This window comes from Thamnophis elegans, chromosome 12 (genome assembly GCF_009769535.1).
Source record: "Thamnophis elegans isolate rThaEle1 chromosome 12, rThaEle1.pri, whole genome shotgun sequence".
Taxonomy (NCBI): Eukaryota; Metazoa; Chordata; class Lepidosauria; order Squamata; family Colubridae; genus Thamnophis; species Thamnophis elegans.
In genome coordinates, this window is record NC_045552.1 from 24416981 (window position 1) to 24442162 (window position 25182).

The 25182-nt window shown below is 41.5% G+C and overlaps 1 protein-coding gene across 1 annotated transcript in view; it reads left to right on the plus strand.

The window, feature by feature from the left end:
• CSMD2 (CUB and Sushi multiple domains 2) overlaps positions 1 to 25182 on the plus strand; it is a 735331-nt gene that overhangs the window by 26600 nt on the left and 683549 nt on the right. Inside the window, exon 2 of the mRNA XM_032227842.1 lies at positions 16606 to 16718. The gene's annotated coding sequence lies outside the window, so the exon portion shown is untranslated. The remainder of the gene's footprint in view (positions 1 to 16605; positions 16719 to 25182) is intronic.

Genomic DNA, 25182 nt, shown 5'->3' on the forward strand with positions numbered 1-25182 from the left:
GGTGCAGAAATGCCAATGTGAAGCTGCTGGAATCAGACTGGAAGATGAGGTTTCATCTGAGTCATATCTTTACTGTAAGAAATTAAAGGAAATGTTTCCCTATGGCAATTTTATTTAAAAACTTTGAATGCCTTTTTATTATTGGTATAATAATGTGCATGTGATAGTTTCCATACAGCTGTTTCCTGTGAGAGATCTCCTAACACTACTTCCACAATCCTATTATGTTCTCATGAAACTCATAAGATTGTTTCCACCAGCCAGGAGCACGCCCAGTCCCAGAAATATTCACATATGTTGTAATAGGCAGAAGAAATAACCTCGAGTGACAGGAGGAAGAGCCTCAACCGAGACAACAGACAGATAATGGGAGTCTGAGTCCAGGGTGGAAACATAATTTGAGAAAGTGATCTCAAACCTGACTTCCTATTTCACATGAAGGAAGGAGGGAGAGGAGAAGCACATTCAGACTTGCATTATTCTGTAACCATAACCTTAGAATAAAAGTGGTATTAGTTTGCTTCTCTTTGGTTTCTACATTTGGTTTAACTCTGACAACTGACACATATACATTTATTTATTTACTAGCTGGATACCCATGCTTCGCTACGAAACCATGTGATCCACCCAGCCCGCAGGCCAGATGAGTCACGAGCTGGCCATGCCCATATAAGGCAGCTGGCAGTTGAAACAGAGTTCCTTTCAGGTGGGGAGGGGGAGTAGAATGTCTAACTCTTTAGCATCGGTGTGTGTTAATATAATACTGTATAAGGAATACTGATGATATGATGATTATTTTGAAAAATCCTTTGTTAGCGAGCTCCTAGAAACCAAGAGGAACATTTGTACTGAATTTCAAATTTGTAGGCTTTACAATTCTGGAGATTTCATGATGATGCATGAGTGGTATTTCGCTTTTATATATATAGACTTAGAAAATTTAAATTGCCATCTATTTGCACATGGTGACTCAAGGTGGCTTACAGGACATACAAATACAACATAAAAGAGAAAAATAATAATAAAAGGTGAAAATAATAACCCCACCCCACCCCACATTCATTCCAGCCATTTAATGGGCTCCGTCCATCTGTGTTACATATCACAGATCTCAGCCCATCAATAAGACAACTGACTTTATTGATCTGAGTCTGCTGTCCAAATGCACCAGGACCTGCCCTATTCCATGTGGCTGGGGGCTTTGCTGTTACTTGGCAGAAAACACAAATCTTAAAGACAAAAACAAAATGGAGGCTGCTCTCTCTTTCTAAATGTCAACCTGAAAGAAGAAATCCACACTTCTGCATAACTTGCCAATGTTTTATTTCCCTGAGCTTCGGACATCTCTTCCTATTACCTGGGTAAACCTCAAGAAATGGAATGAATAACATTCACTCAAAACAAGAATAGGAAGTTTTCCAGAAATACTCAGAAATGCACAAATATTCTGGATTCCTTTTTATGAACGTTACACAAAATATTTTTTTCGAAAACATGATTTATCAGTTCAGAGATACTGGAAAATTATCTGTCCATGCTTAATATTTTTATTGATACATTTTACATCATATAAACAGGATTTTACCTAGCTATAATTAAACTGTTGAATGTATGAGTTTTCCAAGATTATTTGATTAATAACATTTTTAGCAGTCAAATAGTTAAGAAGAGGGCAGTTTGGACCTGATGGATTGCTTTTCTTGCATGGAAATCAAGGAAGAGAAGATTAGAGGGTTTGCAGTATTCATTCATTCATTATTCAATTTCTAGTATTGACATTCAGTCTCTTGAGTCATGCTCTACTGTGGTTGTTTGGGGTTTGGATAGAACAAGGGTCAGTCAAGCACAAATGTATGCAAAGTTTAGGAGAAAAATGAAATCAAACATTAATTAGAGAAAAGGATAAGGCTTGAGTTTGTTAGCATTGTTAGAGGACCCACACACCCACTTCAAGCTCTGATTCTGTTCCTTCCTCTGGGAGGGAGGTTTTAAAATATTTCTAGCAGGGACTACCAGATTCTGTAACAGCTTTTTTCCCTATGCCAAATTTGCAAGATTGGTTTTTCTCTCCATGTACATGTATACATCCGAACTAGACTGTTGTTTCTCCATGTCATATAATATATGTGGGTATATGCATATTTTATATTTATTTTATTTGTCATGTTTATATAGTGTATATTAGCGGTGGAGACCCTTGACAGCTGCATGCAATGAGATTTCGTTTAATGTATGCCAATTAGTGTACATTCAAAGTGGCCAATAAAGTTATTCTAAGTCTAAGTTCAGAAACAGTTCTGACATATAGTTCCTGGTTATCTCTTCTTATATATGTAAGTTTCTTATATTGGGTAATTTATATCAATTTTGTGGTTCTATAGAAAACAGTGGAAATTTGTGGTTTTCTTCAGGTAAATTTCCTTAGAGAAGTTGCCTTCAAGTAAGTAAGGATAGAATCAATAAAAAGATGGCCTTTTCTGAGAAATAAGAGGATCTTAGTAGGGTGGTTCAGATGCATATTTTTTCTATGGTAAAGTTAAGATTAATATAGATTTGTTACATTAGAAGTGCCATATTGAGTTATAATCCCAGATTGTGCTCATAAATGTCATTGTGGGACTCAGCACAAGAAGTATTTTACACAAAAGAAACAGTAGGTATAGAAAAATAACTTATTGAGAGTTTGCTGGAACAGGATACATAGAGAATACAAGATGAAAGAGAACAATTTAAGGTAGATAATAGGAGCGTTGGAATGAGCAGTAGAAGACAGAAGTTGAACTAGTAAAAGTGATAAACTTATAATTGTTAAAATGTGTAAACTTTTATTAAAATTTGTAACAGAAGAAGAACAAATGAAAGACTATGATAAATTTGGCTAAGAACTTTGGATACAATATAATGATGGAAGAGTGGAAGTGAAGGGGGAAAAAGTCATGATACATCACATGACAACAATGTGAGTTGACACCCTGATTCTATCAGGACCTCAAACTCATTGGAAGAGCAAAGTTTTATCATCCTTCTTGGAAGGCTAAAAGAGTGAATGGGCAAATCTCATCCCAAGCAGCAAGATGTTCCAAAGAGCAGGGACCACAGCAGAAAAGGCTGTACTTCTAATTCCCACTAGCCAAAACTCACTGACTGATTTTTTAACGGAGGTGTATAAATATTGTCCTGTCCCTTGCTTTAAGAGCATGGCCTTAGACTAGTTTTAGGGGATGTGGTGGCTCAATGGCTAAGATGCTGAGCTTGTCAATTAGAAAGGTCGGCAGTTCTGGGGTTCAAATCCCTAGCGCCGCATGATGGAATGAGCTCCCATTACTTGTCCCAGCTTCTGCCAACTTAACAATTTGAAAGCATGTAAACATACAAATAGAAAAATAGGGGCCATCTTTGGTGAGAAGGTAATAGCATTCTGTGTGCCTTTGGCGTTTAGTCATACCGGCCACATGCCCATGGAGACGTCTTCGACAGTGCTGGCTCTTGGCTTTTAAACAGAGATGAGCACTGCCCACTAGGGTCGGGAGCAATTAGCACATATATGCGAGGGGAACCTTTACCTTTTAGGCTTAGTTTATGCAAGAGTTGTGTAATCCATCATTTCAGAATATCTAGTCTTTCAGCAAATCTAATTGTTTTTTCCCCCCAGATATGCTCCTTATATAAAAAAGACATCACTGTTGTTCCAGTGTAGTATTTCCTTTATTTAAAATTTTGTGGTGCAAATAACTGGAAGAATTAGTCTAATGATAATGACATAGAATGAATACCATTTAGCAAGGACAATTGAACTCTAAAATTACACCAGAATTTTGCCTTTGAAACTCTGGTGTATCCATACTAGCATGATTCTAACTCAGCTGAGCTTTGAGTAGCCCAAAGCATTCTCTTTGCTTTGTGACAGCCCAGATTTAAAGTAGTATCTTCAACAAAATGGCTAACCACAGCTTGGCAGACAAACTTTCCCTCCCTTTAAATATTTCTAATTGTGGCTGTTTGTCTTGAGCTACCTTAGGTTTCTGCACAAAACTAATTTTCTTTGCTGATTAATTAGGCACTTGGAGATCTCAATTATTGTACCGATATAAAATAATGTGACTCTAAAAATCTCATTATATTGGCTTGTAACATTAACAATTTTAATTTTAAAGTAACAAGTGAGGCAAAAATTGTTGGGGAAAATGGATAATATGGAAACTTTTTCTGAGGATTTTTGCTAAGTGACTAGAAAACTCTCTTGGTGGTCGTAATGATTAGTGCTACTAGTATGTTATGTTATCTAATTCAGAAGTTAAGGGATATGCATTTCAATGCTTCTGAATCAGACACTTAAGCTGGGAGAGCATATGAATTTAAGATTTCCATTGGAAGAAATAAGCAGTGGGTTTCATATTTTGTTACCACTGGTTCAATGTGCATGCGCCTCTTCCGCACATACACCTGGCCTTTGAAGCATACACTTTGCTCGTGCATGCGCCTTCCATGCATGCACCTGGCTTTAAAGACATGCCTAAAAATGTGCCCATCTGTGATTTCCACTACTGGTTCAGGCGAACTGGTCCGAACTGGCTGAATGTCCCCTCTGGAAGAGATTATCCTGAGTCTTTCATTGTTTTTCAGTGAAAAAATTAAAATGATCTCCTACTTGATATGAGTCCCTTAGTAAATGTACGGAAGGGTTGTCTGGATGACACACGTTGCACAAGGAAAGGAAAGTAACACAATTAAATGAAAAAAGATGCACATTTCCTCACCTAGAAAATAAAATGGTACGACTCAGCAATGTGATGTAACCATAAAAAAATATGTGAATACAACTTTAGGCTCATCAGTAAAAGTATAGCTTTCAAATCATGGAAAGTAATTTAATGAGGCTGAGTTGTGGGAAATAGAACAATTATGACTCTTCCTGTAGAAGACACATTTGCAGATTTCACCATATGGGGCAGGACATCCACTCCTTTTTTTAAATCAGCCTAGCTCTATTTCTGTGGCCCAGTGTGTCAGAATATTCATGAACTGGAATAGGACAGAGTAACAAGGTCAACCAATGAATAGGCATGGTAAACCGATCAACCAATGAGGCTTATTTGGAAACAGAAACTTAAGTTAAGGGAAAGAGATGCTGCAAAGACCATTGATTGCAACCATCTCATACAGATAAACTTCCCTTGAACACTCACACTAGCATTACTCTCACTCTAGCATGCATGTAATACTGAGATAAATTCATATTCCTTTTAAATAAAGGCCAAGTTCTGGGTACCCCAAACTTTCTTCAATTCAGCTGTTTAATTTAAATGAGGGAAAATCATGCACGTATTTTGAAGTAATTCAGCCAGAAATACCATACATCAACTAGTTAATCCTGCTTTACCTTCTGCTTCCACTCTTTCAACTATTGCAGGTCACCAGCTACATGAACCTACGTTGAAGGTCACTTTGGTAATCAGCTTTTGCTTTGCTCATTATTAAAAATTGATGAAAGGGTGACAATTTCATTCAGGTTATTCTTTTATGCACACATTTATCTACTCAATCTCTTCCCTAGATCCATCACTGAAATACATTCTCAAATAATACAATTTCATTCATTCATTTCATATATTCATTTTGATGATAAGGAAGATAATTAGTCATCCTCACACATTAATGTTTATGATTACCCACATCTCACCCACTCATTTTTTTTTCATAGCCCTACCATTCCACCACTCAATATTGAACACTAGCCTCCAAAGATTGTTCTATGTGTAAGATGATGAGTTTATGTTAAAGACTATATGGAAAGCTACCTTAAAATATTTTTCTTCTTCCCCCCTTAGGGTCCTAACACTACATATTCCTATTTATCTTTGCTGTTAGAACACCAGTAATAGGAGAAGGCATGAATGAATCCTTGCTTTAGGGTTAATGCATGATACATTTTTAAGGCCTCCATACCAGTGATCTTGAGAAATAACTTTTGCGCTCCTTTTCCACTGTGACAGCCCTAGAACAGGGATCGGGAACTATGGCCCTTTTATGACTTATGGGCTTCAAATCCCAGAATTCCTGAGCCACCCATGATGGAGGATGTTGAAGTCCACAAGTCATAAAGGGCCATAGTTTCCCACTTCTGCTCAAGAATAAGGCAATCAAACTCCAGTGACCTGTCCATGGTACTGAAATCTCTTCTGCTTTATTAGTATTATTTGGAGATGGGGCTTAGATGGAAAATATATTAAGCTGCGAAAAGATACCAGAAACCTAAATTGTACCTTTGAAACTGAAAATACTAAGCATTTGTTCTCTAGAATCTGGATCACGTTGGAGTCTGCTTGACTTTCTGGTTTTTGCTTTACTATCTGTTCCTTGGGCTCCCCATGGGGTCTGCTTTCTCAGGAAATGAAAGCCAGCCAGAAGCTCTCTGTTTCATTAATCTGCCACAAGAAGAAAGAGGAATGACACTGTGACCTTGATCTTATCACATGCTTAAGTGGGTTAGCAGGAGGGAGAACATGGCCTAGGAACACCAAAAAATAGTTTATTCACCTAATCAACTAACTGTCACTAGATTTGATTTAACCCTCAAAATATCCATTCTTGTACAAGATTAAACTAATTGGAACCAGTCCTCTATTGAGAGACTTGTTGACTGGGAATGTTAAGTAATCCCTACACCTTCTAAGATGAGAAAGAGCCGAGGTGGCGCAGTGGTTAGGGTGCAGTACTGCAGGCCACTTCAGCTGACTGCTATCTGCAGTTCAGCGGTTCTAATCTCACCGGCTCAAGGTTGATTCAGCCCTCCATCCTTCCGAGGTGGGTGAAATGAGGACCCAGACGGTGGGGGCAAGTTGCTGACTCTGTAAACCGCTTAGAGAGGGCTGAAAGCCCTATGAAGCGGTATATAATCTAACTGCTATTGCTATTGCTCCTAATGTGAGGCTGTAAAATATCACCATTTTTCTCTCTTAATTTTTCTGGCTTGGAAAAAAAGGTGAAGGAAGTAAGGTAGAAATAACACCTCTGATCCTCCTTTAAGGCACCTAAGAGGACTGCTGCAATGTAGCTCCAACTACCATGGGTCTGTCAGGGCATGATGTAAGTGTGTTGACTAGTGCAGAGAATCTCAAACATGACCTTGGAGAATATATGGCAAAATGTTACCAAAAGTTTTTTTTTTTAAATGCTTTAAGCCCAAGAAACAAAGAAAACATGAGAAAGAAATTCACCATAGTCCATCCTAATTCATTTGGGTATATTCAAGCTTCCAATATACTTCTATTATAGTATACATCAGTGTTTCTCAACCTTGGTGACTTTAAGATGTCTGGAATTCAATTCCCATAATTCCCATGCTGACTGAGGAATTCTAGGAGTTGGTCCAGACAGCTAAAGGAGGTCAAGGTTGAGAAACAGTGACCAATATCAATAAAATATACTTCCAGTTAAATTGATGAAGTCAGTTTTCTGAGCTATCATACTTCAAAGGACAGACTACTTAATTACTGGTATACTGGTGTCTTATTGTTCTGGTGCTTCATGTTTGCATTCATTTATTTAAGTTATCTATGTATATAAGTGGTGAATCCAATAGTGTTATAGTGAAGCATGGGAGGCTTAATAGTAAATATGTCTTTATTGTACAGCTGACTTTTGGGTGTTTGTGAAAGTATTTAAAATTGGAGACACTGAGATGGTTTCACTGCCATATCTCTAGCTACTTCTAGAAGAAAACTTTAGGAGACTTCCATTGGCTTTCTGGGAGTTTTTCTATTAAAATGCATCTTATTTTTTCTATATTGTTTATATCCATATTAAACTACTGAGAAGGTTTATGGATGGGTCTGAATTAATTGTGATCAGTATGCTGTGTTCTTTTTCCTTGGGCAGTCTGGAAGTTCTGTGTATCTTCAAGCACTACAAGTCTGGTTTGTATGAATTTGTATAATGTTTTGTTGCTTTAAGAATCTGGATGTGAAAAGTAATCAGGAGATAATCTGGTTTAGGTGATGTTTTACATAAGGATCAGCTTGGTGATGGATAGATGTACAGATATTCTCTTTACCTATGATTACAATTGAGCCAAAACTTCCATTGCTAAGTTAAATATTTGTTGTGAATTTTACCCCATTTTGCAACTTTTCTTGCCACAGTTTGTTATGTTGTTAAGTTAATAACAAGGTCGTAAAATGAATCAGGCTTCCCCATTGACTTTGTTTGTCAGAAGGTTGCAAAAGATGATCACATGACTCCAGGACACTGCAACTGTCATAAATATGATTCAGTTGCCAAGCATCTGAATTTTGGTCATGTGACCATGAGGATGTTGCAACAGTCGTAAGTGTGAATATTGCCATACATCACTTTTTTCAGTACCAATTCTAACTTTGAAGGATCACTAAATGAACTGCTGTAAATTAAGGGCTTACCTGTATTACAGTCAGAGATCAGAAGAAAAAAAAACACACTGTAGTAAAACATAACTATTAGCAATTAGAGAAAGTGGCATTTACATATGGTATAACAACTTTTCACAATACTTAAAGACACCACATTGTTCAACAAGTAATGAAAATAAAATAAATCAGAATGCCTTGGCAAGTTAAAAAGGAGATGGAAAATCAATGCAAATTAGGCTTCCTTTAGAATTGGCAGGATAATGCCAATGCAAAAGCTTCCAGGCTTGACAAAGGAAAGTAATTCCTGTCACACCTGTATTGCAAGACCACCATAATTTAACAAAGGGAAGATGCCCTTCAAACACTGCTGAACCTAGTGACCTCCTGCATTGGCTCTAGACAGACATGCTACCCTGACTCATTGACAGGGTGCAGTGATGGGATTCATTTTTTTTTTTTTTGCTACCAATTCTGTGGATATGGCTTGGTGGGCCTGGTGTGGCTTGGTGGGCATGGCAGGGGAAGGATACTGTAAAATCTCCATTCCCACCACACTCCAGGGGAAGGATACCAGTAATGGTTTGGCAGCCTAGGTCACTGGAACTAGCAGCAACCCAGGCCTGCCACACCCCTGAACCGGTTCTCCCAGTGGCACCATAGGCACCACCATCTTTTTTCTTCTGCACGTGCACAGAGCCATTTTTATTACATAAAATAACTCTGAATGCCTTTTTTGGCAGTGTTGTTACATTGAGCTCTAGGGCTTAGGTCTTTCAAAATGAGTACTCCTAGGTCTTTACACATTCTTGAACTAGATGTATAATAGTTTGTTCTGGAGCACCATAGTCACATTGCGGGCTTTTGGCTATTCCCCACTTAGTTCTGGGATGGCCTGTCCTGATTCTGTTTAAATGGCTCCATATTTTGGAGGGCAATTGCATTTCTGAAAATTGATTTGTTGGCTCTGCATCCTCGGATTGTGGTTATTACAAGTCACCCATCTTAATCACCATTCTTCATCTAAATCTTAAGACTGTGGTATGTAATCCCAAATTGGTTTCCTAGCCTTAAGCTTGGTGAGAGGTAGAGGGTCTACTATTTTATGTGTTGGGATGTTTCCCGGAGTGGGAAGCCATTCTCAATGGAAAATGATTTATTAGTGGTGCCTCCTAAAGTGACCTTGAAGTATCAGGGTTTTTAAAAAACATGTTCTCCAAAAGGTTTGCTTCTTTAAGACACAGAATAATCATTTTCTTCAGCTTGAGGGTCAAAACCATCAAGTCACACCATAAGTTTCAGTCAAATCAATAAAAGCTACAGAGGTTTTTAGTCCTTTTTGGAAACTGGCTTTGATAAATTAAGTAAGGGCCAGAATTTGCTTGCAGTAGCAGCTTCTCTTAGTGTGAAATCTAGTCTGGAGAAAAGACCCTATCAACATGTTGGGATATCCTGTTTTAAATTAATCCTTCCAGAGGTTTATAGCAAATGCTGAGCAAAGTTATAAGGGAGTAGCTTGCTAGATCACTGTGTGGATTATCTTTACAATGGTACACCCCGGGGCAATGTTCTGTATTAGCAGAGCAGCTAAAAGTTTACACACACGGTGACCAAACTGGATATTGTATCTATCACAATAAAAAACTACAGACTTCTTTTAACTCATTGACAAAAGATATTGGACCCCAGATCTATATTTTTAAACTAAACATAGAGGGCTTAAGTAGAAATAAATGTGCGTTCCTAAGCAGACTGGCCATAGCTAGTAGATAGATGTTACTACACTACAAGGGATTAATTTGGTTGATGGGGAACAGATTAAAGCTGAGGGGAAGATCCTAGGGTAAACAATTGTGGCTAAATAACACCTAATGTTCATGGCTGCATAATGTATCTCCGTTTGACATCAAAGAATTCAAGATTATTAATTGTACCCAAGAATAAACATTGAAACTACCAATATTGAAATATCAGGAATAATGATAATGGTGATTTACAAAACCTCCCAATATTAAGTGCCCTAATCCACCCCTGTAAATCTTGCACCTCCTTTTTAAGAAAGCATGGACTCTTGAAACTTTAGCATTTCAAAAGGAAACTTTTATTGAAAGGAAGTGAATGCAAGGCAATGCAAAGCAGGGTCTGAGTTCCCACCAGGAAATTCCATTGGGATAAAATGGTTAGAAGCTCCTCCTCTTAGTTTGATGTTGAATGACCCAATCCAGAGGTGCAAAGATGAGAGTAAGGAATCGTTCCCATGCATGTCTTCTGTGAGGCTTCCAAACTGAGAGAAAACAGATGGCCCTCCCCCCTTGTACATCCCCCAAAGTAAATCAAAGCACAGGGCAGAATAGGTGACAGGGTAAAAGTTATAAACTAGGGAATTACTGGAGACACAGGAAAACAAGTTGAGAGCAATTAATGAGTAAAAGAATCTGGGGTTCCCTCCCCACTTGAATGGCAGTATCATGATAGGGATCTGACAAGGGGTGTCAAACTCGATTTCATTAAGGGCTGCATCAGGGTTGTGTTGGACTTCAGGGGAGGGGGCATGTGGAAGTGGGCATGACTGGGGTGGGCATGGCCAAGATAGGCATAGCCAGTTCAACAGCCCTCTGCCAGCAAAAATGGAGCTCAGGAAGGCTGCATGTGGCTCTCCCGAGCTCCATTTTCACTGAAAGAGGGCTGCAGGAGGCCATTGCAACCATAAACAGAGCTTGGGAAGGCTGGGTGTGGCTGGTGCTGAGCTCCATTTTCGCTGGCAGAGGTACCATGGGTTGGTCCTTTGCTGTTTCTTGGCCCCGCAAGCCAGATCTAAGCACCCTGTGTGCCGCATCTGGCCCGTGGGCCTTCAGTTTCACAACTCTGCTCTAAAGTTTGGGACATTTAACATGCATCATATACGAGAGCCATTCTGAAGGCCTATATCTTGGATCCTAGAAAGAAAATAAATATTTTTTTAAAAAACAGTCACAATCTTGAGGCTTATATTTTTTCTCATGCTTTATATCACAAGTAGTTTCTTCAAGTCTATATACGGCAATCGGGCATTGTGAAATGGATAATTTGGTCTTAGCCCTCCTTCTGGTACTGGTAGAGTAGGATTCTTGGCAGAAAGAAAAGTAAATAATGCAATCTAAATTGCTGCTTATAGACAGTGTAAAAATAACGTTTGTTTGATAATAACTCCCAAGGTTTCTTCTTAAAGCCACTGAGGCATGGAACATCTGATCTCTTTGTTTAGGCAGGATTCCATTGGCACATTATTTACACATTTCCAATTGGATCTCAAAGGTGTATATTACTTAATTGTTAAATTTTAATTTATTTTTCAAGGGCAAAAATAACAAGCAGATTCCCTGGAGTTATTGTAAATTGGTGGGATCTTGCCTGTATTTAATAACCTTTGAACCATTCAATTCCCTATAGTTAGTTGTCTTCATCTTCTTAAATATACAGCTCATCTGATCCTGAATGGTGAAATAGGTCAAAATACATTTTACAACTAGTGAGATCATCCAGGTCGCTTCCCACTCTATTCAGTGGTCATTCTGAATTTTCTAAAAATATATTTTTGTCAAAATTCTAAGCTGAACCAATATTGAAATGAATTTGAATTCTTTTGAGGATTCTTAAATGATACTGGTCTGATTCTTTTTAGCCTTATAATGGAACTTAGATTAGATCTTCTTATTTAATTTATTTTATTTATTTTTTCAAGCATGTATTAGATAACAGATATAAGTATAAACATGATTATGAATACATGAAATGGATACAAATAAAGGAACATTAGGACAGCATGGTAGACATGCTGGTGCGCTTATGCACACCCCTTACACATCTCTTAGGAATGGGGTGAGGTCGACAGTAGACGGTCTAAAGTTAAAGTTGTGGGGATTTGGGGAAGAAACCACAGAATTAGGTAGCACATTCCAGGCATTGACCACTGTTGCTGGTCGTATTTTCTGCAATTGAGTTTGCAGTGATTTATCTTAAGTTTGCATCTATTGTGTGCTCGTGTATTGTTGTGGTTGAAGCTGAAGTATTCATTGATGGTAGGAAATTGTAGCAGATAATTTTATGTATTATGCTTAGGTCAGACCGAAGGCGGCATAGTTCTAAGTTGTCTAAGCCCAAAATTTCAAGTCTGTTTTAATTTTTTCCCCTTGCACTTTGTGTGAATTGCATGTAGTGGAAGAAAATATTATCTGAAAGGATGAAAGATTTGGAAATCTATATTAAATACTGTTGGGGTAAACAAAATTTGACTCCATTTCCTTTGTGCTGACTCTGTAAACTGCTTAGAGAGGGCTGTAAAGTACTGTGAAGTGCTATTGTTAGTACTAATCATACCTTTGGCCTACTATTAAATAATTGCTTTTATTGTTTTGCAATACAATCTCTTGTACAACACCAAAATGTATATGTGAAAATTTAGTTGATGTGACGTTCAATCCTACGTCTTTAGCCTGATGATGCCCTTCAAGTATATTAAAATTCCTGCTGACGTTCTTCTGAGAGTTGAAATTCAGCATACCTGAAGGGCATCAAGTTTTAGATTGGTTGTCAGGTACAAAGCACAGCACCTTAGTAAATAAAAATGATGACAGCTCTCCTTTTTCTCTATGCCTTTCCAAAATCTACTGGTTGCCATCCAATAAAATTCTGAGGGTTTGGAATTGAGGATGACAAATAATTAGCAACCAGGGGTAGGTAGGGCAGATTTCTGGTACTATTATTACTTTCTCTCTCTTTTTTAAAAAAAAATATATATTTTTTTTACAAGGAGGATCATGTGTATTGTTCTTGGAAATATACCTTCTATCAGTACAAATTCAAAATCCATCTGGATGATCTTGAATAAAAGTAGAAGATGACAGACAACTGTCTTTCCTAACTTGATGACTTCCAGGTTTGTTGGGGTCAACTCCCAAGTTTCCTCTTGTCAACGCTTTTGAAAAGTGAGATATAACCTTGCTTCTAGGAGTCAGAAAACTTAAAAAAAAATATTTTTCCTTGATGGAATGCCACAGAGTTATCAGCTGTCCTTGGTATTTTTATACGGTAGAATTTTATCTTTTAAGCTGATGGTAGCAGAGAGAAAGAAAGCTTTTTTTTGCTTTTAAAATAAAGCCTTCCTTTAAGCCTATTTTATAAATTGCCTTTGCTAAGTGGGAGGTTGTAAGATTAGTAGATAAAACTGTAATTGTTAATCAGAAATGTATATTAGCCATTTCCCAGCTATGTCAATAGAACAGCTGGGAATTAATACCTAGGATGTCATAATGCTGGTTCAGGAATTATTGCTGAACCAATCTGTATTAATAAAATTAACATCTAGCTGCAGAATAAAATTCATTTATGGAAAGAACCTGGGAGGGCTACAAAATGTTGATGTTATCTTTAATTCACATACCACATTGGTCTTCGTTAAGCAAACTGTATAATTTGCTGTGCTGGCAAATAAGATATAATTCATGTCCCTTTTTCTTCTGTCTTCAAACTGTTTTTTCCCCATTTATCTCAGTATGGTTTGCAATCTTAAGAATTGCAGTTAAAGCCCTTGGGGAGTTGCTCAAGGAGCCAGCTACCACATAGAGCTGCTTGAGGAAAGTGTCTTTTGTGAATCCCAACAGGAGCAGGCTTGATTTGCAGTTCCAGTCTACTAACAAATAGCTATAAAAAGTTACCCAGCATTTAGAAATGTATTTTTGAGAGAATAAATCTTCCTTCAGTTGAAATAACCAAAGGCACAAATGAATAGGACCACCTTCCCTCTTTTTATTTCTCTCCCCTCTCCATTCCATTGTAGAGTTAGAACTTTCCTTCCTTCATTCTCCTCCCTCCCTCCACTTGCCTCCCTCCTACTTATCTTCCTTCCTCTCCTTTCTTCCACTTATCTCCTTCCTTCCTTCCTTCCTTCCATTTTCTTTCCTCTATCTTCCTTCCTTCCTTCTTTCCTCCCTCTATCTTCCTTCCTCCCCTCTACCTTCCTCCCCCCTCCCTTCCTGAAAGATCAATATGAAATCAATCTGAGGCATGAGTGACTGTCTGTTCCAAAGAATAAGAAATGTTGTTTTGGGTAAGATGTATCTCCCCAATGCATGTCTGAGCATGTATCCTTCTCTGTCCTTGTGCAGATATTTTACACTGCACACAGTGTTGAGCTGAAGCTGTAGCACATTTGACAAGCTGTAGCAAATCATTAGAAGGCAGCCAGTTCTTATTACCCATTGGGTAATGGAGTATATGTTGACAGTAATGATGATGGTTTGGGGTAGAATAAAATATGGAGCAATTATAGTAAAAGAAGCTCATGATTGTTTACAGCATCTCTGAACAGATACTGACTTGCTCTTCCACAAGCTCTTTGTGGTGTGAACTATTTCTCAGATACGTTGCATTCTAAGGCACATAAAATCATACTATTTTCCTTTGGGCTGGAATATTTGTAGTTCTAAACAAAGAATTAATTAATTATGTATGAATGGCTGTGTTTTCGAACCCTGATGCTCAGACATAGCTCTAGCAGAATTTCAGATTTGAAACTCTGTCCCCCAGTTCTGTAGGCATTTCATTCTTTCCTCTGGTTGTTTTCAGCAATGATCTTTTGCTAAGACTGTGTCACTGTATTTCTTCTTATAAAGGTTTTTTTGTGGGGGAGGGAGGACAGAGGAAAGCATGTTAGCATTTTTCCTATGAGCTCAGGGTATTTAGCTAGTTCCAGAAGACCCCCCATCAGGTTGGTTAGAAGGGAAGACTTATTTGAAGCTATTTTATAAGCTTTGTTTTTATGATATGACATAACATTCATTTATTAGTTATATATGCCATGGAATCTCTCACATACCTCACAGCATTTTTCCACAATAAAAATAACATCTAACAACTGCAATAAAAAAATAAAACATTCATGATAAACTGTATGTTAAATTTTGCAAAACCAATAAGCGCAATCAGTATCATCAAATGTAATTTTTAACCACTCCCCAGAAGAACCGAAACCCAGTATGTTAATTGGGGTGGAATTTCTCTATCATGACTCTACAATCAGTGGAGTGGCCTTTGAAGATCCCTTTGAAAATGCAGGTGGTGCAAAACTCAAAAGTCAATGCACTGATTGGTCTTGTTGCCATAAGCCCATCTTACTTGTATTGTTTTCCAGTAGGTTTCTGAATGCAGTTATTTTTATACAAGCTAAATTCACAAGCAAGTTTTTTTAAGTAATTGTGGTAGCTAGATTTACACATGATGCCTGCCACACTAAAGTTAGCATGAACCTACAAAGCGCCTTAGTCAAGTCCAGCCCAGTCCAGCTCAAGAATGTAATAGAACATTCAGTTCAGTTCTTTATTGCTCTCACCAAAACTACAGAATCTTGCCAGACTAAAACCAATGTTACTCTCACTGTAATGGATTGTGGCTATCCTGATTCTAACCCTGACTATTGGCTAAGACACTGAGCTTGTCAATCAGAAAGGTCGGAAGTTTGGTGGTTCGAATCCCTAGTACAGATCTCCTGTGTGAGCAAAGGGGTTGGACTAGATGACCTCCAAGGTCCCTTCTAACTCTGTTCCTGTTAATATGATTCCCTTCCTCTGTCTTCTGTCCAGCACTGGACTGTGCTACCTCTTACCTTGTTGACTCCTTGGAATGTTTTCCTCCTTCCTGGGAAATTGCCACTTCAATCTAGTCCTTCCCACCAGCTCCCCCTCTGTGGGCACCAGACATCACATAGCAATAGCACTTAGAATTATATACCTCTTCATAGTGCTTTACATCCCTCTCTAACTGGTTTACAGAGCCAGCCTATTGCCCCCAACAATCTGGGTCCTCATTTTACCCACCTCAGAAGGATGGAAGGTTGATGGATGGAACTTTGAGCCTGGTGAGATTCGATCTGCCAAATTGCAGGCAGCCAGAAGGCAGCAGAGGTAGCCTGCAGTACTGCACTCTAACCACAGGGCCACTGAGGCTACATCCTTATAGCTTAATCACTAGTGCTGATGATATTACCTAGTTAGGGTAATGAAACGTCTGCAAGAAAACAAGCAAGCTCAGAGAGCACGGAGGACCCCTTGTAGATTAATGCTTGAATTGAATGAGGTTAGGTTTTTCTGTAGCTGATGCTATTGTATGGATGAACAGGAAAGTGATACTCTGAATTGTGTTTCATTAGGAAACTCCTGTTGTGACATTCTCCTTTGATTTCTTCCAGGCTTACAGGTTTCCAGCTGCCTCCTCCCATTGTGAGTACTGGAGTGGTGCTGTCCTTGTTGCTTGTAAGTGACTATGCTGTCAGTGCTCAAGGATTTCAGGCAACCTATGAAGGTGGGTTTGCGTTCGGTGAACTTTTGACATCCATATGCTGGGCTTCTATAAAGGGAATTTTCTGGTCAAGTAGCAGTAAAATCTCTTCCAAATAGAGTTGAACTTGGTGATTTCATGGATACACCAGTATAGTTTTCTTGGCAGCATTCAGGAAATAATTTTACATTCCTTTTCTTCTGGGAATTTTGTTCCAGCCTGGGAAATTCTTATAGTTTTTCATGTAATATTGATTAGGCCTGACCCTGCTTAGCTTAGAACAGGGATCTCCCTTGGCAATTTTGGCTCTGGAATTCTGGGAGTTGAAGTCCACAAGTCTTAAAGTTACCAAGTTTGGAGAATCCTGGCTTAGAGGATCAGCCAATTGTGGTTCCAAAGAATGTTCATGCTGTAGAACAGATCATGCATATTAGGACAATGATCTTTTAAAATAACTCTGCATTTGATAAGTGTTGAGTTAGCAACTTTTTGCAACATGTTTGAAATTAAGGTCTGAAATCAAGGGATTTTAAACTTGTATCTTGTACAGGAAACATTACTGAGTTAAACTATCCTTACTCTTGGTTTGGAGCCAGAATACCAAAATGCCCTCTCCTCATATATTGATGAGTTTGGTGTGTTGTGGATGAGTAGTAACTGCAAAAGACTGGCTCCTTCTGTTGCAATACTACAACTCTTGGGTATACAATTGGATTTTATTGTGTTTTAATTTTTATTGCTCATATAATTGTTTCTTTTTAAGTAAGCAAAAGAACCACCCAGGGGTGGGCTTCAAATTTTTTTTATCAAGGGGTTCTCTGCCCGGTTCCTGGGTGGGCATGGCCATGAAGGGCATGGACTAGTTAGCCTCCTGCACCACAGCGGGGGGGGACGGGACATTTTTGCACTCTCCAGGTTCCGGAAGCTTTCCTCCCTTTATTTATTTATCAGCACAAATGCAACATAAAAATGGTTTCCACAAAAAGGGTGGAGCTGAAAGGCAAAAGGGAGCAGTATGCTCCCTCCCATATTTGGGCATACCAGGTACTTTGACATAACACATATTTATATTTATATATTTATTTATTTTATATATATACTTTACACACACACATACACACACACACACACACACACACACACACACACACCCTGAGAGATTCGGACCCTCATCACTCCCCAGGCCTTCCAAAAAGCCGTTAAAACCTGGCTGTATCGGCAGGCCTGGGGTCAATGAGTTCCCTTCCCCTCTCGAAGCGTGTGGCTGCTGGTTGTTTTTATATGCCCTGTACTTTTTGTGTACTTTTTGTGTTTTCCTTCCCCTCCTTGGGTTTTGTGCGCCGCCCTGAGTCCCACTGGGAATAGGGCGGCATATAAATAAAATGAAACTCGAAACTCGAAAACTCGAAACTCGAAAACTCGAAATTCGAAAACTCGAAATTTGAAAACTCGAAACTCGAACTCCTGAAAATACCCCCCCCCCCGGATAATAAACCCAATTGGACTTTTGAGAGTATGCACTAAAATAAGCCCTCCCTGAAAATATTGCAACACAGCAGCAGCCATGAGGTGACCACACTTGCTGCCTCCTGCACCTCAAAAATAATAAGCCCTCCCTGAAAATAAGACCAAGCGCTTATTTTGAGGGGCAAAAGAAAATAAGACCCTGTCTTATTTTGGGGGGGAATGGTACGTACGCGCGTGCGTGTGCACACACACACACACACACACACACACACACTGCTGTGGTGCACAAACTGAAAGGAAATGATAGAGGATGCATAAATATGTGGGAGAAAATCTAGATTTATTGAAAAATTGCAGTTATAAGAACAGTGCAATAATTATGTTTAAAGAATGCAATGTATGAATTTGTAACTATTGTATTATTTCTTTAAATTTTAAAATTAAGATTAAAAATTGCCCTTGTACCTGCCCTCAAAGATAAAACAATAACTGATACTTGTGAATTCCTAGCTTTTGTTCTTTTACTTTAAGAATTGCATGTTCTTAATTTTTTAAGTCACAAAATATTTATCATTTTCGTATCAATTCTCAAAGCATGGGTTTGCACCTGGGTTTCTAAATGCTTATCTTCTATTGTTTTACTTTGCTTAATACTTGTACATTGTTACCAGTACCAATCCAGCCATAAAGAGAATTGTAGTGAAGACAGAACCTATAAAGAATTAAACTCTTTCCTTTATAATTAAAAGTTTTTGTTAAGCAATGTAATTTTTCTTAAACCTGGATATAGACCATTCCTCCACTTGTCCTCCTAACTGAAAATCCAAGTTTTCTTTGCATTGTTATATTTGGTATTCAGATAATTTCCAGTTTTCCAAATATAGAATCATCAGTCTTCCACCTGCAACACACCCAAAATCTAAATGAAAAATGAAAAGATGTCACTCTCTGCTACGTAGTAGGATAGAGAGAGAAAAAGGAAGAAAATGAAATGACTGAGGAATTTTGCTCAGGGCTCCAACAATCAACATTCATTGTGGCCGCTGATGACTTAATACTTCTAGTACTGGTCAGATTGCTTAATAGAAGTAAAAGATTCTAACAACTTTATTATAGAAAGGGGAGCTTACTTATTTTGTTCACCCCAATTATTTCATTTTCAGTATGAAGGCAGAAGTGAAAGCAACCTGATTTTTCCAATTTTCCAGCAATGAAAAATAAATCTGGAGACATAGACTTATTTCAGCGGAATAGGAATAAAAGCAAGCAGTTTGGCAAGTCTAGTTAGTGACTTCACTGTAAATATGGGTCAATTGTTCTGGTTGTTCTAGCACAAGTTTTCAAAACCTTTTCGCTGTGCAATCTGTTAGTTTAAAAAATAATAATTCTTGAAGCTCTGGTCAAGAACTAAAGTTGTAGGCTGCTTTCAAGAGACTATTTCCCCCTCTCATGAAACCCTAACCCTAGGTTCTGTGGAATTCAGTTTGAAAAGTCCTGCATCTAAAATTGCATAATTGAAGGCGAGAAGGACAAAGGACCGTGATGCTACTGATAATTCAGAAGCAATTTAGGAGAAGGTTGCAGGAGCTGTGCATCATGAACCCATAATCTGCATAGAATAATAACCTGACTTAAAACATTTTTGGGAGCTATGAGACTCCCTCCTATTTAGTTTCTACCTTGAGGTGGTAGTGAGAAGGAAATTACAGCCTACCTTAACTATATTATCTATAATGGCTTTGTCCAATCAAGTAGTCTTCTGCTGTGTTGCAGCTGCATTTCTCAGACTACAGAAGTCATGTTGGCTGGGCATTTTAGACACTGCAGGTCCAATTCATTGTGAAATGCCAAGTTTGGATAACTGGTGAAACCTGTGGACTAAAGATGTAACAAAATAATTCATTCCACTATGTGGCTCATCCAGACTTTGCTTTTAGAAGATGGAAGAGTTGTACAGATTTCTAGTGTGTCCTATCTTCCATATTCTATCACAATGATGGTGAATTAGAATTAGAAAGTTTATTTATATGCTGCCCTTTTCCCTGGGGGGACTCAGGGTGGCTCACAATCCAAAGGAACGGGGGAAAAACAGACTTTTACATATAAGACAATACATGATTAAAACACAACATTCATACCATTCGGGCGGGTTACAATCTTTAGCCCCAGGCCTGACGGGATAGCCAGATTCTAAGGGCTGTGCGGAAGGTCTGGAGGGTGGTGAGGGTACGAATCTCCACGGGGAGATCGTTCCATTGGGTCGGAGCTACCACCGAGAAGGCTCTCCTCCGCGTGGTTGCCAGTCGGCATTGGCCAGCGGATGGAACTCGGAGGAGGCCTAATCGATGAGATCTAATAGGTCGTGTGGAGGTGATCGGCAGTAGGCGGTCTCTCAAGTACCCAGATCCACTACCATGGAGGGCTTTATAGGTGGCAAGTAGCACCTTGAAGCGTATCCGGAGATCGACAGGTAGCCAGTGCAGCTCGCGGAGGATAGGTGTTACGTGGGTGAAGCGAGGTGCACCCACAATCGCTCGCGCGGCTGCATTCTGGACTAGCTGAAGTCGCCGAATACTCCTCAAGGGCAGCCCCATGTAGAGCACATTGCAGTATTCCAGCCTAGAGGTCACAAGGGCACGAGTGACTGTTGTGAGAGCCTCCCGGTTCAGGTAGGGGCGCAACTGGTGCACCAGGCGAACCTGGGCAAATGCCCCCCTGGTCACAGCTGACAAATGGTGTTCAAAAGTCAGCTGTGGGTCCAGGAGGACTCCCAAGTTGCGGACCCTGTCTGAGGGGTGTAATGTTTGACCCCCCCAGCCTGAGCGATGGAATACTTGCCAAATTGGCGGGAGGGAAACACAACAGCCACTCGGTCTTATCCGGGTTGAGCACGAGTTTGTTAGCCCTCATCCAGTCCCTAACAGCTTCAAGTCCCTGGTTCATCACGTCCACCGCTTCATTGAGTTGGCATGGGGCAGACAGATACAGCTGGGTATCGTCCACATACTGGTGGTATTTTATCCTGTGCCGCCGAATGATCTCGCCCAGCGGTTTCATGTAGATGTTGAAAAGTAGGGGAGACAGGACTGAACCCTGCGGCGCCCCATATGTTAGGGGCCTAGGGTTCGATCTCTGCCCTCCAACTAACACCGACTGCGACCTGTCCGAGAGGTAAGAGGAGAACCACTGCAAAACAGTGCCTCCCACCCCCACCTCTCGCAATCGTCGCAGAAGGATACCATGGTCGATGGTATCGAAAGCCGCTGAGAGGTCAAGGAGAACCAGGATGGAGGCATAGCCTCCATCCCTGGCTCTCCAGAGGTCATCGGTCAATGCGACCAAAGCGGTTTCTGTGCTGTAGCCAGGCCTGAAGCCGGACTGGAATGGGTCCAGATAGCTAGCTTCCTCCAAGGCCCGCTGGAGCTGAAAGGCCACCACCTTCTCAACAACCTTCCCCACAAAGGGGAGGTTGGAGACTGGACGGTAATTGTTAAGGACGGCTGGATCCAAAGATGGTTTCTTCAGGAGGGGTCTCACCACCGCCGCTTTAAGTGCGGGGGGAAAGACCCCCTCCCGAAGGGAGGCAGTAACAACCGCCTGGATCCAGCCCCGTGTTACCTCCCTGCTGTTAACAACCAGCCAGGAGGGGCACGGTTCCAGTACACATGTGGAGGCACTCACAGCTCTCATGGCCTTGTCCACGTCCCCAGGGGCAACATCCTGAAACTCAACCCAGCGATGGTCTACCAGATTATCCCCTTGTGCCTCGGCTGGATCTGCAGAATTGGAGTCCAACTCCGACCAAAACCGAGCAACTTTGTCCGCCAAGAACTGGACATACTCTTCAGCCCTACCCTGCAGGGGGTCCCCCGTATCCCTCCTATTTAGGAGGAAACGGGTTATCCTAAACAGGGCGGCTGGCCGCAACTCGGCGGAGGCAATCAAGGTGGCAATATAAGATCTTTTTGCCGTCCTAATTGCCCTGATGTAATCCTTGATGCACGATGTTAGAAGTGCTCGGCTCGATTCGGATTTGTTGGATCTCCACAGGTGCTCTAGGCGTCTCTTCCGGCGCTTCCTCTCCCGGAGTTCCTCGGTGAACCAAGGAGGCCTCCTGGATCCACAGCCTCGGAGCGGCCGTAGTGGCGCAATCCGGTCAAGAGACCCCGTCGCTGCCGAGTTCCAGGCTGCAACCAGGGTCTCCACTGGACTGTGGGCGAGAGTATCAGGAATAACCCCAAGCTCCGTCTGGAACCTCAAGGGGTCCATAAGTCGCCTGGGGCGGAACCATCTGGTCGGTTCCTCCTCCCTACAGCGGAGGTTTGGCCTCCGAAAGTCAAGCCTCAGTAGGCAATGGTCTGACTACGACAGGGGTATGATCTCATTACCCTTCAGACCAAGATCACAAGTCCACTGCTCCGAGAGGAATACGAGGTTGAGCGTGTGACCCGCTGAATGGGTTGGGCCCCGAATTACCTGGGTCAAGCCCATGGCTGTAATGGAAGCCATGAACTCCTGCGCTCCATCAGAGTGTTCACCGAGCGAAGGCAAATTGAAATCCCCCAGAACCATAAGCCTGGGGAACTCAATCGCCAGCTCGGCTACCGACTCGAGGAGCGAGGGGAGGGCTGCTGCAACGCTGTTGGGAGGCAGGTACGTTAACAGCAAACCCACTTGACCCTTGAGGTCCAACTTCACCAGCAGGGACTCACACCCGACAAGCTCCGGAGCAGGGATCCTACGAGGTACTAGAGACTCTCGGATAACAATAGCCACACCTCCACCCCTTCCCTGGGCTCTCGGCTGATGAAGCACCTGAAAACCTTCTGGGCACATCTCTACGAGGGGGACTCCTTCCTCCGGGCCCAGCCAGGTTTCAGTAATACATGCCAGGTCTGCCCTCTCGTCTAAAATTAAGTCCCGGACGAGGGGAGCCTTGTGAACTACAGACCTGGCATTTAGCGACAACAGCCTGAGACCAGGGTCCTGATTACTCACGCCATCTGGCCTTGGAGTGGGACTCATAGGGCCGGAAGGAGGGATCTCTGTGACGTAGCGAACCCTCCTTCCCCGGTAATGGCCTGCCCTAAAGTCCCCGCCATATCTGCCCCTCCCTGTTACGACCATAATGCTCCGGCCCACTCCCGTGTCCATAGTCCCCCCAACCACCCCAGTGACCCCCGCATTCCTCGGCAGGTCCTCCGAATCAAACATACTCATTCACTCACCCAGGCAGTCCCCATGTAGTAGTTAAAAACACAGAATACAATAATAATGGTAATAAAAAAGTGGGATCATTCACTCAATTACATACATATCACAAACATATCTCATACAAAGCAAGAGAAAAGAGGGAGAGAAAGAAAGAAAAAAAAGATAGGTTGCGCAGCTGTTAGGATGCGAGTTCAGGTAAAGCCAAATGGCTCTCAGTATTCAAGATGGTTAGAATAATTAGCATCCAGTTATGGTCCAGAGAAGGTATACAGGGGAGTAACTCGTGTCCCCCTCTTCTACAGATCTGAAAGGGTCCAAACAGTCCAGAGCAATTGAGGGAGGCAGGAGGCCTTCTTCCACAGGCGCTGTCCCAGATAGAGCCCCAGGGGTAATGGCGGGTGATGATGGTGATAATGTTCAAAGCCAGGTGGGGCTGTGCCAGCGGGTCTAAAAATCCAAAGGCCGCGGCTAGAGGAGGCAAGATGTTAGAATGCCACAGTAGGGGAGCGCTAAATGGCGGGTGGAAAACACAAGGGGAGACCCCACCGCAACGAGGACGAGCAGAGAGTAGAACACGTCCAGAGAACCACCTGACCAGGCAGGGACGGAGGAGGAAGGAGGCAATGCTGGAAAGGAAGTGAGGCCGAATAAGGGAGGGAGCCATCCGGGGGGGCCGACACAGCATCAGGGAAAGCCAACCATCCGATCTGCCCAGTCCCAACACTGCTTCAGATCATTCTCTCTCCCTCCGGGGCGATAGTAGCCCAGCGCAGCCCCAACAAAGCAGCTCAGTAAGCAGGATGAAATCGTCAAAGCCGCCGAAAAACGCCACCGCTGCAGCCGACGTGGCGCCGCCCCCCCCCCCCGCCGAGCAATGCAGGCAGCTCACAGCACACAGACCTCCGAAGTTGTGCAATCCGGGGTCGCCTAGAAGCGGCGACCCTCGCAAAGGTCTGGGCTCCACAGGTCCCCTGGATTCCGGACATCCCCAGGCCCTTCTTCGAGGTACGGGTTGTTTGTTTTTTCGAGGTTTTTTTCAGCGTTTGCTCACCTCGTCAGACCAGAGCAAAATGCCTGGGAGCCATTTCCGATCTCGCACATGCGTGCAACAATGTTTTCTGCTCAGGTGCCAAATGGGTGCATGGGTGCGCAATAGCACGTCTGTGTGCCCACACCCATAATGCAATGCCCTCCCCCTAAGCATACACACACAACCCCATGCACTCCTCCCGCCATGCATGCACACAGTCCTCACTGAAGCCTCCATACTTCCAGTAGGCCCATTGGGCTGTTTTTCACCATCCACAGGCTCCAGAGGCTTTCCTGAAGCCTAGAGAGGGGAAAAAATGGCCTCCCCCACCCTCCTGAAGGCTGAAAATCAGCTGGCATAGGACAATGCCTTATGTTCCCTCAGATATGGCTCCGGGTGCCACCTGTGGCATGTGTGCCATAGGTTCACCATCACGATTCTATCAGCGTCAAAATTTGCAAATCTATCTTTGTAACCTAGATTGCTGTCTGTGTCTTCTATCTGATTTTATTTATTAAACATGCATTCCTTTGCATCTTTCTCTTCTCTTCATAGTTACTATAGTTAACCATTTTGATTCTCTCCTTAGAATCAATATGCACTGAGGTTCTGAGATTAATGTTAGTCCCAACTCCAAATTCTTTCAGAAAAGTCATGCTTAGCCTTAGTTCCTCCAGGAATTTGCTTCCTCTGCTGCCTTCTGTAAAGACTTGTTCATTATATACATTAATCAGGTACGTCCATTCCCTGAACATCTGTCTTCATGGTTACTCCAAA